The sequence below is a fragment of the Crassostrea angulata genome, chromosome 8 (genome assembly GCF_025612915.1).
Source record: "Crassostrea angulata isolate pt1a10 chromosome 8, ASM2561291v2, whole genome shotgun sequence".
NCBI classification, from domain to species: domain Eukaryota; kingdom Metazoa; phylum Mollusca; class Bivalvia; order Ostreida; family Ostreidae; genus Magallana; species Magallana angulata.
Window position 1 is genome coordinate 48,246,086 of NC_069118.1, and position 14,850 is coordinate 48,260,935.

The 14,850-nt window shown below is 31.2% G+C and overlaps 1 long non-coding RNA gene across 1 annotated transcript; it reads right to left on the minus strand.

The window, feature by feature from the left end:
- Positions 1-3,783: 3,783 nt before the first annotated feature.
- Positions 3,784-5,632, minus strand: LOC128158880 (uncharacterized). The gene is made up of 2 exons (XR_008240053.1): positions 5,250-5,632; positions 3,784-4,080 (listed from the first exon to the last, which is right to left on the minus strand). It is a non-coding gene; the product is annotated as an uncharacterized LOC128158880 (long non-coding RNA).
- Between the last annotated feature and the right edge of the window lie 9,218 nt (positions 5,633-14,850).

The window sequence follows — 14,850 nt, forward strand, 5'->3', positions numbered from 1 at the left end:
AACCCACTCCTGCTTAGTTGAACAAAAATAAAACAGTTATAGAAAGATCACGAGCTGACAACTTAATTATAAAAAAATGATAAAATAAAGAATAAAAAAACTAGAGCAAAGCTCGTTGCAAAGCAACGAGTGGGTCTTCCGTTAATGTCAGAAGTAAAGCTGGAAGTTCCTGTAAGAAGCAGAGCTCTTAAACCAATAACAAGAGTAATAAAAAGAAAAAGATGAAAAAAATCGAATTATTCCTGGTACGACTTAACAAAATCCGAATGATTTTAAGTACGAATTAACAAAAACCTTTTTGATTTTAAGAACGACTTAACAAAAAAAATCCGAATGTGTTTAAGTACGACTTAACAATTATTTTTGGTACGAGTTAACTTTACGATTAACATTATGCTATTTTTTAAACCAAGGACGCGGAATCAAAATTTCCGGAAAAATCAATTTTTAAACCCCGGTATCTCTGTAATGCATCGTCCGATTTTAAAACGGCTTTCAGTGTTAGATTCAGCTTAATAAGCTCTACAAAACACATATTCATTTTTGATTTGATCAGAAAATTCATTTTTTCGAAAAATTTGTTTCACTTCCGGTTTCGACCGGAAGTGACAGATTTTCATTTCGAGCCTTATTACAGAGGTAAATCGACCAAATCATAACCATTGAAAATTTCAAGCCTCTATCTTAAAGCGTTTTTGAGAAAAGTCCGGGACAAAATGACTTTTTGAAATTTTTAAAAATGACGTCACGTCAAAACAGTAGTGACGTTCTCTTTAAAACTTTCACATTTTTGTTGGACGCTAACTTGCAAAAATCTCTGAAAATTTCATCAAAATCAGTTAAAAACCTTTTGAGTTATGAGGCAAAAAAGGAGTCAGAAGAAAAGAAAAAGTATAATAATAATAATAACTAGAGCAAAGCTCGTTGCAAAGCAACGAGTGGGTCTTCCGTTAATGTCGGAAGTAAAGCTGGAAGTTCCTGTAAGAAGCAGAGCTCTTAAACCAATAACAAATGTAACTAAAATAAAAAGATGAAAAAATCGAATTATTCCTGGTACGACTTAACAAATACGAATTATTTTAAGTACGACTTAACAAAAACCTTTCCGATTTCAAGAACGACTTAACAAAAAAAATCCGAATCTGTTCAAGTACGACTTAGCAATTATTTTTGGTACGAGTTAATTTCACTTTGAACATTACGCTATTTTTTAAACCAAGGACGCGGAATCAAAATTTCCGGAAAAATCAATTTTTAAACCCCAATTACTCTGTAATGCATCGTCCGATTTTCAAACGGATTTCAGTGTTAGATTCAGATTATTAAGCTCTACCAAATACATATATTTTTTTTATTTGATCAAAAAATTTAATTTTTCGAAAAATTTGAATCACTTCCGGTTTCGACCGGAAGTGACAGATTTTCATTTCTCGGCCCTATTACATAAGTAAAATGACAAATGTAAAATCGGAATGAAATGACAAAATGACTTTTTAAATTTTTTTTTTAAATGAAGTAACGTAAAAACGGAAAGGTCGTTTTCAAAGAAACTTTAGGATCTTATATTAGAGGCATAATAGTTGCACATAATCTCTCAAAGTTTCATTTCAATCGGTTATAAACTTTTTGAGTTATAAAGCGAAAAGGAGTCAGATACAAAAGATGTCACCTTTGACCTTCCAAACTGTGTGCTTGTTGCACCATCAAATGTCAGAAACTTAGCAATGTAATGTTTATTATATTTCTGTGAATATTTCCTATGTAAAATTACAATGAATAAACATGCTATTCCATCTAACTGTGAAATAGTTTCTATGCTATCTGTCCATGGTGAATAGTCAACGAAAGTATTCACCGGCAGCATTCGATTTCCCTTTTTTAAACTCGGAACACCTCTGGTATAATCCGATCACAGCATTAAATTCAAAGTCCGATAATTCTAATTTGTTTATCATCAAGAAATTCTGCATGGCCAACAAATTAAGTTTTCTTCAGGATAATAATTAATATATCTATATCTATTTACTGACAGAAAGACAGACTAAGACTGTTGTGTTGTGTGAGGATGACAGACAGTTTATTGTCCCCCTCAACAGCAACTATTTCACTTGGCTTCGCCCATGAAATAGTGGCTGTCTTGGAGGACAATAAACTTGCTATCATCCTCATACCCAGTGAATAGGTATATAATGTCCCATCCACATAAATTTCGAGTTATATAACCTCCCATTTGTAACTTGCAATTTCACAGTGTAAAGTCAACACAACAGTCTTAGCCGCAAGTTTCACCATTCAATTCTCATATACGTATTAAATATTAGGGGTTTTCATGTTGCATACCAATTCCAACAAGGGAGATCCCTCTAATGATGATCATTAAAATTCATTTTATGAATCTTAGCAACACTCATAAGCCTTCAAGTACAGCATCTCTTAAGGTGGCTCAAAACACCTTGAAATATTTTCTCAAATCAGCAGAAAATTACTTGATTATGATAGATATCATAATTGATAAGAAGTGTTTAAGTCAAAAAGGCAAAAAATGTGCAAATTTGGATGAACAATTACATTTTCAAAAATTTAATTCAATAAACAGTAACAAAAGCTCCAGGCGGACTAAAACTCAAACGGTTTAGAAACCCAATACTTTAACCATTAAGCTATGACGGTATACAACCCAATCGAACGATATTAAGTGTTCAACAAAACATTTAAATCGCCATCTTGTGAAGTAGTGTCTTAAAAAGTATAAGTCTAGGTGTAGTGATGTACCTTAATTTTACAAAAATATTAACGGGTACTTTATCCGAATCGTCCCTTGCTACCTTTAACTTAGTACATTTTATGAACAGATGTCTTTGTCTTAGAATAAGAAAGCTAATGCAATTCTGAGAAAAAAGTAAACCACATATTGACAATTCCATTGAGGTTTAATAAACATATGGCCATTTAAGTGAACCCACCATTTCCAATTTCTTTTACTCAACACAGGTTTACAGGGTTCTCCATAGTAAAACATCTTTACCTGACCTTTTAGAGGTCAATTGTTGTTCAACCACCTTTAATAAGAAACCTTATTCAATACAACATACATCTACATGATATTATCTTGATAAAAGCTTCACATAACTTAGAAATGCCCTTACATGTATACCCACCCCCTATCTTTTGATTTTCATAAAAAGTCATGGTTTGAAATATTTTGCCTAATTTTCTGAAACTTGTGGCAATTTCTATGAGTCATTTCTCACACATGTTTGAAAACAATCATCAATGATACTAAAATTTGATCTTTTTATGTTTCTTGAATGATTTGTAGCATTTTAATAAATAAATAGACAAGTATTCCTGCATGTGATTTCTTTTTTCCATGAAAAAAAGTAAGCTAACAATCATATCTATTAAAAATCTAATCTATTCTGGTTTCTTGTCTCTTTTTAACCATGATAAAACAGTAAGATCAACAAGTTCAACATCAGCCTTAAATAAAATTAAATTCAAACACACCCGGGTAGCTGGAGGCGGAGGAGAATTCCATTAAAAATGTTCAAATTTGACATGTTTTTTTCTACTTTTTTTATGCATATATACCTTAAAAGGATGAAAATAGATTGTTTCTTGCTCATTTCAAAAGTAATAATCATTGCTGGTGTTATTCAAAAGTCAAATGTACATTTACATATCCTACATGTAATCTTAATGGAGAAAACTGGAAAGAGTTGGGTGATTTTTCAACTATGTAAACACATCTAAATATCTTTATAAAATAAAAAATGAAGGAAATATAATTGCATACTTTTATTGAAAAACAAATTTTCACAACAATTATATTTCTTTAAACAGCCTTAATTTTGTTTTTCATAATTTCTTATCAAACATGAACAAACCACAATAGGACATGATGCTTTCTTAAAGTTCCATTATTGTTCATGCATTATCCGATTTAATTTGAATTACCGGTAGATAGTCTGTAGAACACAGGGAATATGCATGTGGGTAGAGGTGACAGGTTAACCTCAAGAGCTGAAACCACAAGAATCAACAGGTAAAAGCCATGTGGTAACAAGAGTCTGCTTTAAGCTGAAATGAAAAAAAAAAATTAGCTGTGTTAACATACATGTACTTGTAATAGCTGTGTTTACATTAACATATACATAATATTTTTGGAAAAAATACACTGACCATGCAGTGTTATAAGTATGACATATCCAAATACCGGTATATGACATTAACATTTAGCCAGTACAAAAACAAAAATGTGCATATCAAGTCATAATATCATACCATTAAAATAATTTCTTGGGTATAGACATATCAGATTGGGAGAGAGCGAGAGCAGGAGTGAGAGAGAGAGTTTGTTTTACTTGAAGTGCGACAGCAATATTTCAATTCATAAACTACAAAGGAATATTACCAATCCAAACATGCAGTGTCAAAGTATAAGCTTCTGGTACGTGTATACCATGTTTTGTCAATTCTACTGGGGTTTATTGCGAATAAATTTAGCGAGGGTTTTTTTTTCTTACGAATTACATGTTTTAAAAACAATACTATGTATAATGCGCATAAAAATGAGGGATTAATAATACATGCTCATTTTAAAATTCAATGCACTTTGGATTTCTTTTACAAGATCGAGATATTTTTGTCACAAAATTAAGTTGCCCTCTGACAGTTTCAGTCTTTGCCAAGATTAAAAGAGAGAGAGAGAGAGAGAGAGAGAGAGAGAGAGAGAGAGAGAGAGAGAGAGAGAGAGAGAGAGAGAGAGGGAGATCTGAGGCACATGCAGTAAAAATTATTTACATGCTATGTAGATGTGATATGCATGTAAAGCTTACCTAAAATGAATCAATATGTATAAAAGATAATCTAATCTCTCAAATTACAATGATTCTGTGAAATACTTATATCTTGAGAAGACTGTTTAATAGATATCATGGAACATTGACCTAAATTCTGGGCTTGATATAATTTGAAATTTGAGACTTTTCATCTCGCACTCTGTTTTACATGCCTGTTACACAAGCAATAACCATATATAACAGAGAGCGAGACAAAAGGTCTAATTTTAATTAGATTGAATATTTACTTTGTCAAATATATTTATTTAATTAAACACAAGCATGAGTTTTTTAATTTAAAAATTAAGTGAAGGCGATATGGTAAAGATCTGCTATATTTAAATATTTAGGGTAAAGTTATCATCATGCAAACATGCACTCTAATTACAACATTCTATTCTTGTGTACCTTAGGACTCCCACCGCTTTTAATTTTAAATTCTTCATGCAATTTACTACTGATATCCTCTCTTCACTTGCCTCGGATAGTCTTTTAAACACCATCACCAGTCCCGTAAATTCATGTGGTCCATTTTGTTTACATGTAAAAATGGCGACTCTCGATCTCGATGTAAATTCAACATACTTGATTTTCCGAGGTCGGTAGCGTGTTTCGGAGAAAGTCTGAGGCAAATAAAGAGTCGATATCAGTAGTAAATTGCATGAAGAATTTAATGGTACTAATGTTTTCACAGAATTTGCGTATAAATAAGGTAAATCAGTCCAAAACTAGCGCACGTTTTTCTGCGCAATAAATATACATGTACAATTTTTTCAATGGGTGGCCCTGTAGCTCTCCAGTCTGTCAATATTTTTTTCCCGGAGAGCTACAGTTCTGCAGCTACCGTGAAAATACACTGGACAGATAATATTCCGAGATTCCGCTGACTCTAACGCCCGCTTTTATATTGTGATGTACTTCAAAAGCGGAGGTAAGAGTCAGAGGAATCTCGGATTAGATTGAAAAGTGCAAATACATTGAAAAGAAAAAGTCAATACGACATATCCTGTATTGAAACATACCTTTATAATCTGTCATACGTTAGTAGAGCTGAAATTTCCGCTATCGACGTCTTGCAGGCCATGCTTCTTTTAAAAATGTAGACACACCGCTATCAGCTGTTTGTTCGCAGTCAAAACATGGCGAGTTGAAATGGGGAATCGTACGATAATTATTTCGATTAAAACTAATAAGACTAATAAAAACTAACAACGTAATTATCGATCGAAATAACGAAATTGTATCGATAAACACTTTAATTAACTATTAAAAAACAGAGTCCGTTTTTTTTTACCTGCACGAATTGTTTTCAGCAGGAGTTACTTTCAGTGTGAATTTTACACTATTTTTTAAACCAAGAACACGGAATCAAAATTTCCGGAAAAATCAATATTTAAACCCCGATATCTCTGCAATGCATCATCCGACTTGAAAACGAATTTCAGTTTTGTATTAAGCTTTGCAAACTCTACAATATGCATATTATTTTGTGTTTTATATATAGTTTAATTATCAGTACGAATTGTTTTCAGTAGAAATTACTTTCAGTGTGAAATTTGCACTATTTTTAAAACCAAAAACACGGAATCAAAATTTCCGGAAAGATCAATTTTTAAACCCCGATATCTCTTAAATGCATCATCCGATTTGAAAACGAATTTCAGTTTTGCATTTAGCTTTGCAAACTCTACAACATGCATATAATTTTATTATTCGCTCAAAAAAATGAAAATTCCGAAAAATTAGAATCACTTCCGGTTTCGACCGGAAGTGACAAAATAATTTTTTTTGTAAATTTGCCATAAGTAAATCCGCAGATTTACAATCACAGAGAATTTCAAGTCTTTATAAACAACCGTTTACGAGAAAAGTCCTGGACAAAATCACTTTTTGAAATTTTTAAAAATGACGTAACTAGAAAACGGAAGTGACTTAATGACTGAAAGTTTAAAATTTTCAAGGGACAAGTATTTAACATTATCCCTGAAAATTTCTTGCAAATCGGTTGAATAGTTTTTGAGATATAAAGCAAAAAAGAAGTCAGAAGGAAAAACAAGAAGAATAATAATAATAAACTAGATTCGATCTCGTTGCGAGCAACGAGTGGGTCTTCCGTCCAATAATTTATTTTCACATGATTTAAAAAAAAATAAAAAAAATTCAAAATATTTAAAATTCATCCAATCATTTCGACAAAGATGTCATTAGACGCAGAATTGTAAGTGCAACTTAGATATTATGTTTGGAAATTATTCTGATGTCATTTAAACACGATTTAATTAAATTTAAATTTTTTAAAAAATTTTAAATTCATCCAATCAATCCGAGAAAGATGTCATTGGACGCAGAATTCAAAGCGCAACTTAGATATTATGTTTAAAAATTAGTCTGATGTCATTAAAACACGATTTGATTAAATTTAAAATTTTCAAAAAATTTAAAATCATCCAATCAATTCGACAAAGATATCATTAGACGCAGAATTCAAAACGCAACTTAAATATCATGTTCAAAAATTTTTATGATCTCATTTAAACACGATTTAATTAAATTTAAATTTTTTAAATTTTTTTAAATTCATCCCATCAATTCGAGAAAGATGTCATTGGACGCAGAATTCAAAGCGCAACTTAGATATTATGTTTAAGAACTAGTCTGATGTCATTTAAACACGATTTGATTAAATTTAAAATTTTCAAAAAATTTAAAAATCATCCAATCAATTCGACAAAGATATCAGTAGACGCAGAATTCTAAGCACAACTTAGATATCATGTTTTAAAATAAGGCTGAAGTCATTTTAACGCGATTTAAATGAGTTTAAAATTTTTAAAAAATTTAAAATTCATTCAATTTATTCAAGAAAGATGTCATCAGACGCAAATTTGTAAGCGCAACTTATATATTAAGTTTTAAAATTAGTCTGAGGTCATTTTAATGCAATTTAAATGAGTTTAAATTTTTTTAAAAATTTAAAACTCATCCAATCATTTCGACAAAAATGTCATTAGACGCGAAATTCTAAGCACATCTTAGATATCATGTTTTAAAATTAGGCTGAGGTCATTTTAACGCGATTTAAGTGAGTTTAAAAATTTTTAAAAATTTAAAATTCATTCAATTTATTCGAGAAAGATGTCATCAGACGCAGAATTGTAAGCGCAACTTAGATATTATGTTTTAAAATTAGTCTGCGGTCATTTTAATGCAATTTAAATGAGTTTAAATTTTTTTAAAAATTTAAAATTCATCCAATCAATTCGAGAAAGATGTCATCACACTTAAAATTGTAAGCGTAACCTAAATATTATGTTTTGAAATTAGTCTGAAGTCATTTAAACACGATTTAATTAAATTTAAAATTTTCAAAATTTTTAAAAATCATCCAATCAATTCGAGAAAGATGTCATTAGAGGCAGAATTGTCAGCACAACTTCAATATTACATTTAAAAATTAGTCTCAGGTCAATTTATAAAGATTTAATCAAATTTAAAATTTTTTAAAAATTTATAATTTATCCAATCAATTCGAAAAAGATGTCATCAGACGCAGAATTGTAAGTGCAACTTGGATATTATGTTTTAAAATTAGTCTGAGATCATTTTAACACGATTTAATTAAATTTTAAATTTTTAAAAATTTAAATTTCATACAATTAATTCGATAAAAATTTCATTGGACAAAAAATTGTAAGCGCAACTTAGATATTATGTTTTAAAATTAGTCTGAGGTCATTTTATAACGATTTAATTAAATTTAAAATTTTCAAAAAAATTTAAATTTCATCCCATCAATTGGAAAAAGATTTTATTAGACGTAGAATTAAAATGCAACTTAGATATTATGTTTTAAAATTAGTCTGAGGTCATTATAACACATTTAATATGAGTTTTAAAATTTAGCTTCCCTACTCGGAATTTCCAGACAATGATTTTTCTCGTGATGCTAGTCTATCATGTCCTCTATCATTCCTGAAATTTTCAGCTTTCTATCTTTTCTCGCTTTCAAATAGATGTGTGGACAATGAAAACTCATCGAAAGTGTGTTCTATATCTTGACCCCGGCTAGCTTCCGTACTCGGAATTTCCGGACAATGATTTTCCTCGGGAGGCTATACGATCATGTCCTCTATCATTCCTGAAAATGTCAGCTTTTTATCTTTGGACGTTTTTGAGGAGATGCGTGGACAAGACGTTTTCGTCAAAAACGTGTCCTATATTTTGACCCCAGCTAGCTTCCGTACTCGGAATTTCCAGACAATGATTTTCCTCGTGCGGCTAGACGTTCATGTCCTCTATCATTCCTAAAAATTTCAGCTTTCTATCTTTGGACGTTTTTGAGGAGATGCGTGGACAAGACGTTTTCGTCAAAAACGTGTCCTATATTTTGACCCCAGCTAGCTTCCGTACTCGGAATTTCCGGACAATGATTTTCCTCGTGAGGCTAGACGTTCATGTCCTCTATCATTCCTGAAAATTTCAGCTTTCTATCTTTGCTCGTTTTTGAGGAGATACGTGGACAAGAACTTTTTAAAAAATGACAAAATGGCGGATAAGTCCGAACCGGAAGTGATTTTTACAAAATAAAAAAAAGCGTATCAAGTTTATATAATAATAGATCGATGCTGAAAATTTGACAAAAATCGGACCACCCATCTCAGAGAAATCTTCTGCACAAAAATTGTAAAGAAAAGAAAAAGAAAAAAAAAAACCTGAAAAAGAAACATTACAATAATAGAAGGGTCTTCCGCTGAAGACGGAAGACCCTAAAAAAAACAATAGAATAACAAGAGGGTCTTCCGTTGAAAACGGAAGACCCTAAAAAGAAACAATAGAATAACAAGAGGGTCTTCCGTTGGAAACGGAAGACCCTAATGATGCTCCTTAAAAGATCCGAATAAATTATAAAGAATGCCTAATTTCCAAAGCATGTATAAATGAGAGAAAAATATATGGGGACTTCGATGCAGAAAATGACACAGAAACCTCTTTAATGACAAATACCATAACGTAATATATACACAGAAATTTGTAAAAGTAATAAATTATGATATTAAGATAACTTTCGTATGTTTAATGTTGTAGGTACATTTATGTATAAGGAACATATTCTGATCCTTCACCAGGCTTACAAAATGCCCCAGTGTGAAAAACCATTGTCTCTGATTTTTCAAGAGATATGTAAAGATAAGTTTGATTGGTATGTGTAAAATATTAAACACACTGTTACCACTGACCGTATCATCTGAAAACTGGTTTTCTGCCCCCTCTCTTTTAAAAAGTAATATGATATTAATACGTATTTCAAAGTTTTAGTTGATAAGACTCAGGAGCCACAACGTATGTCTTATTTTATGTTATGTAACAAATATTAGTGTGTAATAAAGTTCATTATAGTTTATACTTGATTTGGATTGTAAAAAAAATCATACAATAAGATAAAGTCGTCATCAGAAACGTGTCAATCTGCCACCATATGCATTGTTTATACCCGGTGAGCAGGAAATTTCCCAGGCAAACACTTTGACAAGGTAAACGCAAAATGCCTGGTTAAAAAAACTTGATCCCAAGGTTAAATATAATAGTATCAAACAAAGTCGTTATATGTATAATAATGAGAAGGACACTCACTTCTGATGTATAGCAAATAGTGGCTAAAACGGTCCACGCTTATATTCAGAGCTTGTTTATAGCTTAATAGAGCAACAATTCCCGTTTGTTTGGGGTTTTTTTCTATTTAACTGAGAGAAAGTATTGAAATTATCACGTCAATTACATGCATGAAAATATTTTATCCTTTTAAAGCGTTTTTGAAGCGGCCATTGATAACGTATATCCCCTTTGAATCGAACAAGGTTAACAAATATGTTTTTAAATAAGTATAAATAACATCATTGTGTCATGTCTGATGGTGCTTGGTAGGAGGTTGCATATATTCGCTTCAAGTGTGCATTAAGCTTTTCAAGAAAAAAAAAACAAAAAAGAAAACGTAAAAATCCTGCTTGGCTTCTTTACGGAATTATTATTTTTTTGAATATCCCAAATTTTCGAGTTTACCCGTATTAAAATGGTTCGTTGAGATTAACAGTGAGGGTCCAAGTAGTGATTAATCAATGCAAGTTTTAAACTTTTTTTCAAAAGAAATTATATCATGCGGAACATTTAACCATCTTTATTATTGTCATTAATCATAATATTTCCTAGTACCATCCCTGATAACAGGACAATTAATATTTTTTTTTCTTTTTTCAATTTATTTTGGTTTGTGAAAATGGTAGAACAAACATACACTGTACTAGAAATGATAAGGGCAGTGTTTTGACTACAGTGACTTTAACAGATGTTTTACGAGTTTTAAAAGCCCAGTCATGCAGTAATGTTTTCATAGACTAAATCATTTCTGTTATATAATTCTCTGTTAATTCCACTTTTTGCAAATAATATATGATACCAACATGTAGAAGCTCGGCATTTCCTTAGTGATTCCAATATAGTTGTTGATTTGTGTGATATTGTTCCCTAGAGAACCTCTGTACCCAAATCCAGGTTGTGTTTGCTTTATCGAAGTTTGCTTTAAGACCAGACCTTACGCAAATGAATCTATACATTCAAAAGCTGCACGTTAACTATTGAGATCATCAGCCAACGTCAGAGCTGTGTCATTTGGGTATTGATTGATTAAATATTCGGTGCTATTTATTTCTATCCCTTTTAAGTTAGGTGATTTTAAATTGAAGTACTGAGTTCAAGCGTTAAAATATAAATTATATATGTTTGGGGAAAGTGGGTACCCTAAGCAAACTCCTCCGCTAACTCTAGATAAATCAGTGAAAAACCGACGATTCATAAAATATGCCAAACATGATGATGCAATTTCATCATCGGCACTCAAAAGTGAAATCGGTAATCATATTTAAAGAAACATCCTATGGGGGAAAAGCATGCCCTGGGGAATGCTCAGATCAGTACGCACACCAAATATTGGCATAAACAGTCAAAAAATCTGAAGAGAAAAGGATACAAGGAACCTGCTTACTCTGGGGTCCTTGTTAGTTTTTTTTTCATTCTTTTACATAGCTTTGTAGTACAGGAGTAGTCAAGCGGATCTTTAAAACCACCCTTCTCAGCAACTGCAGTCATTGCCAAACATTTAAATATGTTTTGAGATATTCTCAAAGACCTCAGGTGCGCTTTCATTTGGACAGTATAGCACGATTAGTGGTTGCTTAATATTGGAATACGTAACATTAAGAATTAAAAAATAACCGATTCATCCTTTAGATCATCTAAAACCTCAAACAAATTCGAATTTCTATACATAATAACAACACAGCTGGTATTGCTCGAATAAGAATTAAACATACGTTATAGCAATGATCATTGGCCTAACATTGTTCGGCTTATTCTGAACTATGAGTATTGACAACTTATGTAATATCATATTCATTTCGACATTTTCCAAAATATCTCGCCGTTTTATATGATCTGACGTTAAACCCGAACGGTTCAGACAACCAGCCTTGGTATTACTCATAAATTCTAGTAAAACACAAATTGGCATATTAAAAAAACTGGATGGCTATCTCACTTAAATGTTTGAATGAGTTGTACATGCCAGCATTGTTTGCCCTTTTTTAAGAAGTAAGGACAACTCCCAGCCAATAATAACCGATTCGTGTTCAATACAAAATTTTCCATCAAACCCCAGTCCTCTTTCATTGTAGTCGACTGAATCAAACACCCATTCTTACAATATCATATTTTCATGCACATGTAGATGTATATGTACATCAATGCGCAGGTTGAATTATAAAAAAGTAACAAAATGAAACCAATGCTACATGCTTAACCAAAAAACAATTGCGCTTACTAAAACGTAGCAAATTTTAAGAGGTTTCATGTGGCAATTTTTACACTGTATTGATCTTCTTTTAAATAAGAGCTCTGTATTAAGATAAAGAAAAATACCCAAAGAACTATTTATGATATAAGTTGAGTTTGGCCCCTATATTTCGCCATTTTTTAAAATTGTTTCGGGAACAATCAAATATTATGTATTTTTTTAGAAGAGTTGATATAAAAATATTTTTCACCCATTTATTTGATTTATTTGCACTCACTTGCAGTATATGACGTCAAAAGTGAAGCTATTTCTAAAATTCAATCAAAATCAATCAAAAATTGACCTTTTTCTTATCTTTTAACGAATGGGAAAAATAGAGCACATGCTTGAACAAGGAATTTTTTGTCAGTTATTAGTCTTGGCTAGTTACATCTCTGATTAATAAATTTAAAGCATGTGCTCTATGTTTTCTGAAAGAAAAACTGCTTGAAAACAAGCTGTTTTATGCTAAAAATGCAAAAATGGCGGGAAAAGGTTGTCATTATGATATCATATTTCTAAATTGTGGGCACTTGAATCAAAATGAACATAATGTAAAAACATATCATATTTATCTGTACAAAGAAAACAGAGAATTAAAGTAAAATGACGATGTTCATTTTAGGGGGCCATTTTAGGCCCATATCATATTTAGTCCCTTAAAAGATATAATATAAAAAAAAATTACTCTATTGAATAATTAATAAATCTAAGCAAATCATATCTTAAAGTTTTAGAAGATTTTATGTTTAATTTGTGGACAACCAAGCATCCGTTACATTTGGGAATGTACATGTACTTACTTTTGTAAATGCCACCAGCAAAAGTACGCTTGAGTATTCATGATTATTATATTATTTGTATACATTTTTGTTTTGTCTGTGGTATTTTTTAGTTTATCAACGATGGAATTTTTTATGGGACGGTCTAAAGCTTTGTTGTAAATTTTTGTCGTACAATGTAGGTATGGTTATAATATTGACATTATATAAAATGTCTAGAGCTATATTGAAATTTTTCAACATAATTTAAGAATCAAAATATATATATAAAAATAGGACTGTGACCTGTCGCTTAAAGTTTATAGGTTAAGAGATCGTCTTTAAAGATGGTACTGATTAAGGAAAAGAAAAATCTCTCTTTCTATTTTTCTCTCTCTCCCTCTCTTTCTTTTTCTCGCTCTATTTCTTTTTCTCACACTTTATTTCTTTTCTCTCTCTATCTCTCTCTCTCTCTCACTCTCTCTCTCTCACACACATTGGAAGTCTTTTTTTCACACACCCCTTGGATTTCTTTGTAATTTCTTTAGGATTAAGTGAACATTCAGGAGGTCACTTTTCTTATATTATTTTTAAAAAAGCATACATGTAAACAAAAGTTTTTGTAGTCCACTTTGATCACTAAACGAGGCCTGGTCTAATTTGTTTTGCCCTAGAGTTTTGAATGAATTTCTACTGATATAATTATTATTTTAAAATAAAAAAATAAGACATTTACCGTTTGGTTAGGGGGTCATCTCAAAGTTTGTTAATTTCTAACATAGGACCCAATGGGATTTTGCTTGAAATGTATTAATTTTGCAAATTTTTTCTACATTTTTTTAAACCTTTGCCCTAGGTTCTAGATATTAAAGATGTTGCTAAAAGGCATCAAATGGTCAAATAATAAAAAACCTTTTACCTCGAGCTCCTGGTTTGTTCCAGGGGTCTTATCTAAATTGATTTTTGTATGCCCAATTTCCCAGATTTGTCAGATAATGGCTATTTTTTATTTGACAAAGGCGGAAATGGTATTCTTTATAGTATTATTAGAACATTCAGACATATTTAAGTAATAAATAAATATATAACATCACATATCAAGAGTCATTATTATAAAATACAAGGTAACGTTACTGTCTTGAAATATATGAATTAAGCTATATTTAAGCGGGTTAAGAAAAACGTGACAGAGGGCTAAGGCTTGCTGAACCCTCTTCACGTTTTCAAACCCCACCCATATATAGCTTATACTTCGAGACATTGATGTTTATTTCACAATATAATATCAATTTTACGCATCAAACGAGCTATTTTTAACAAAATTAGCTGAATATCTCCAAATGAAACTATCGCGCCATGGCGTCAA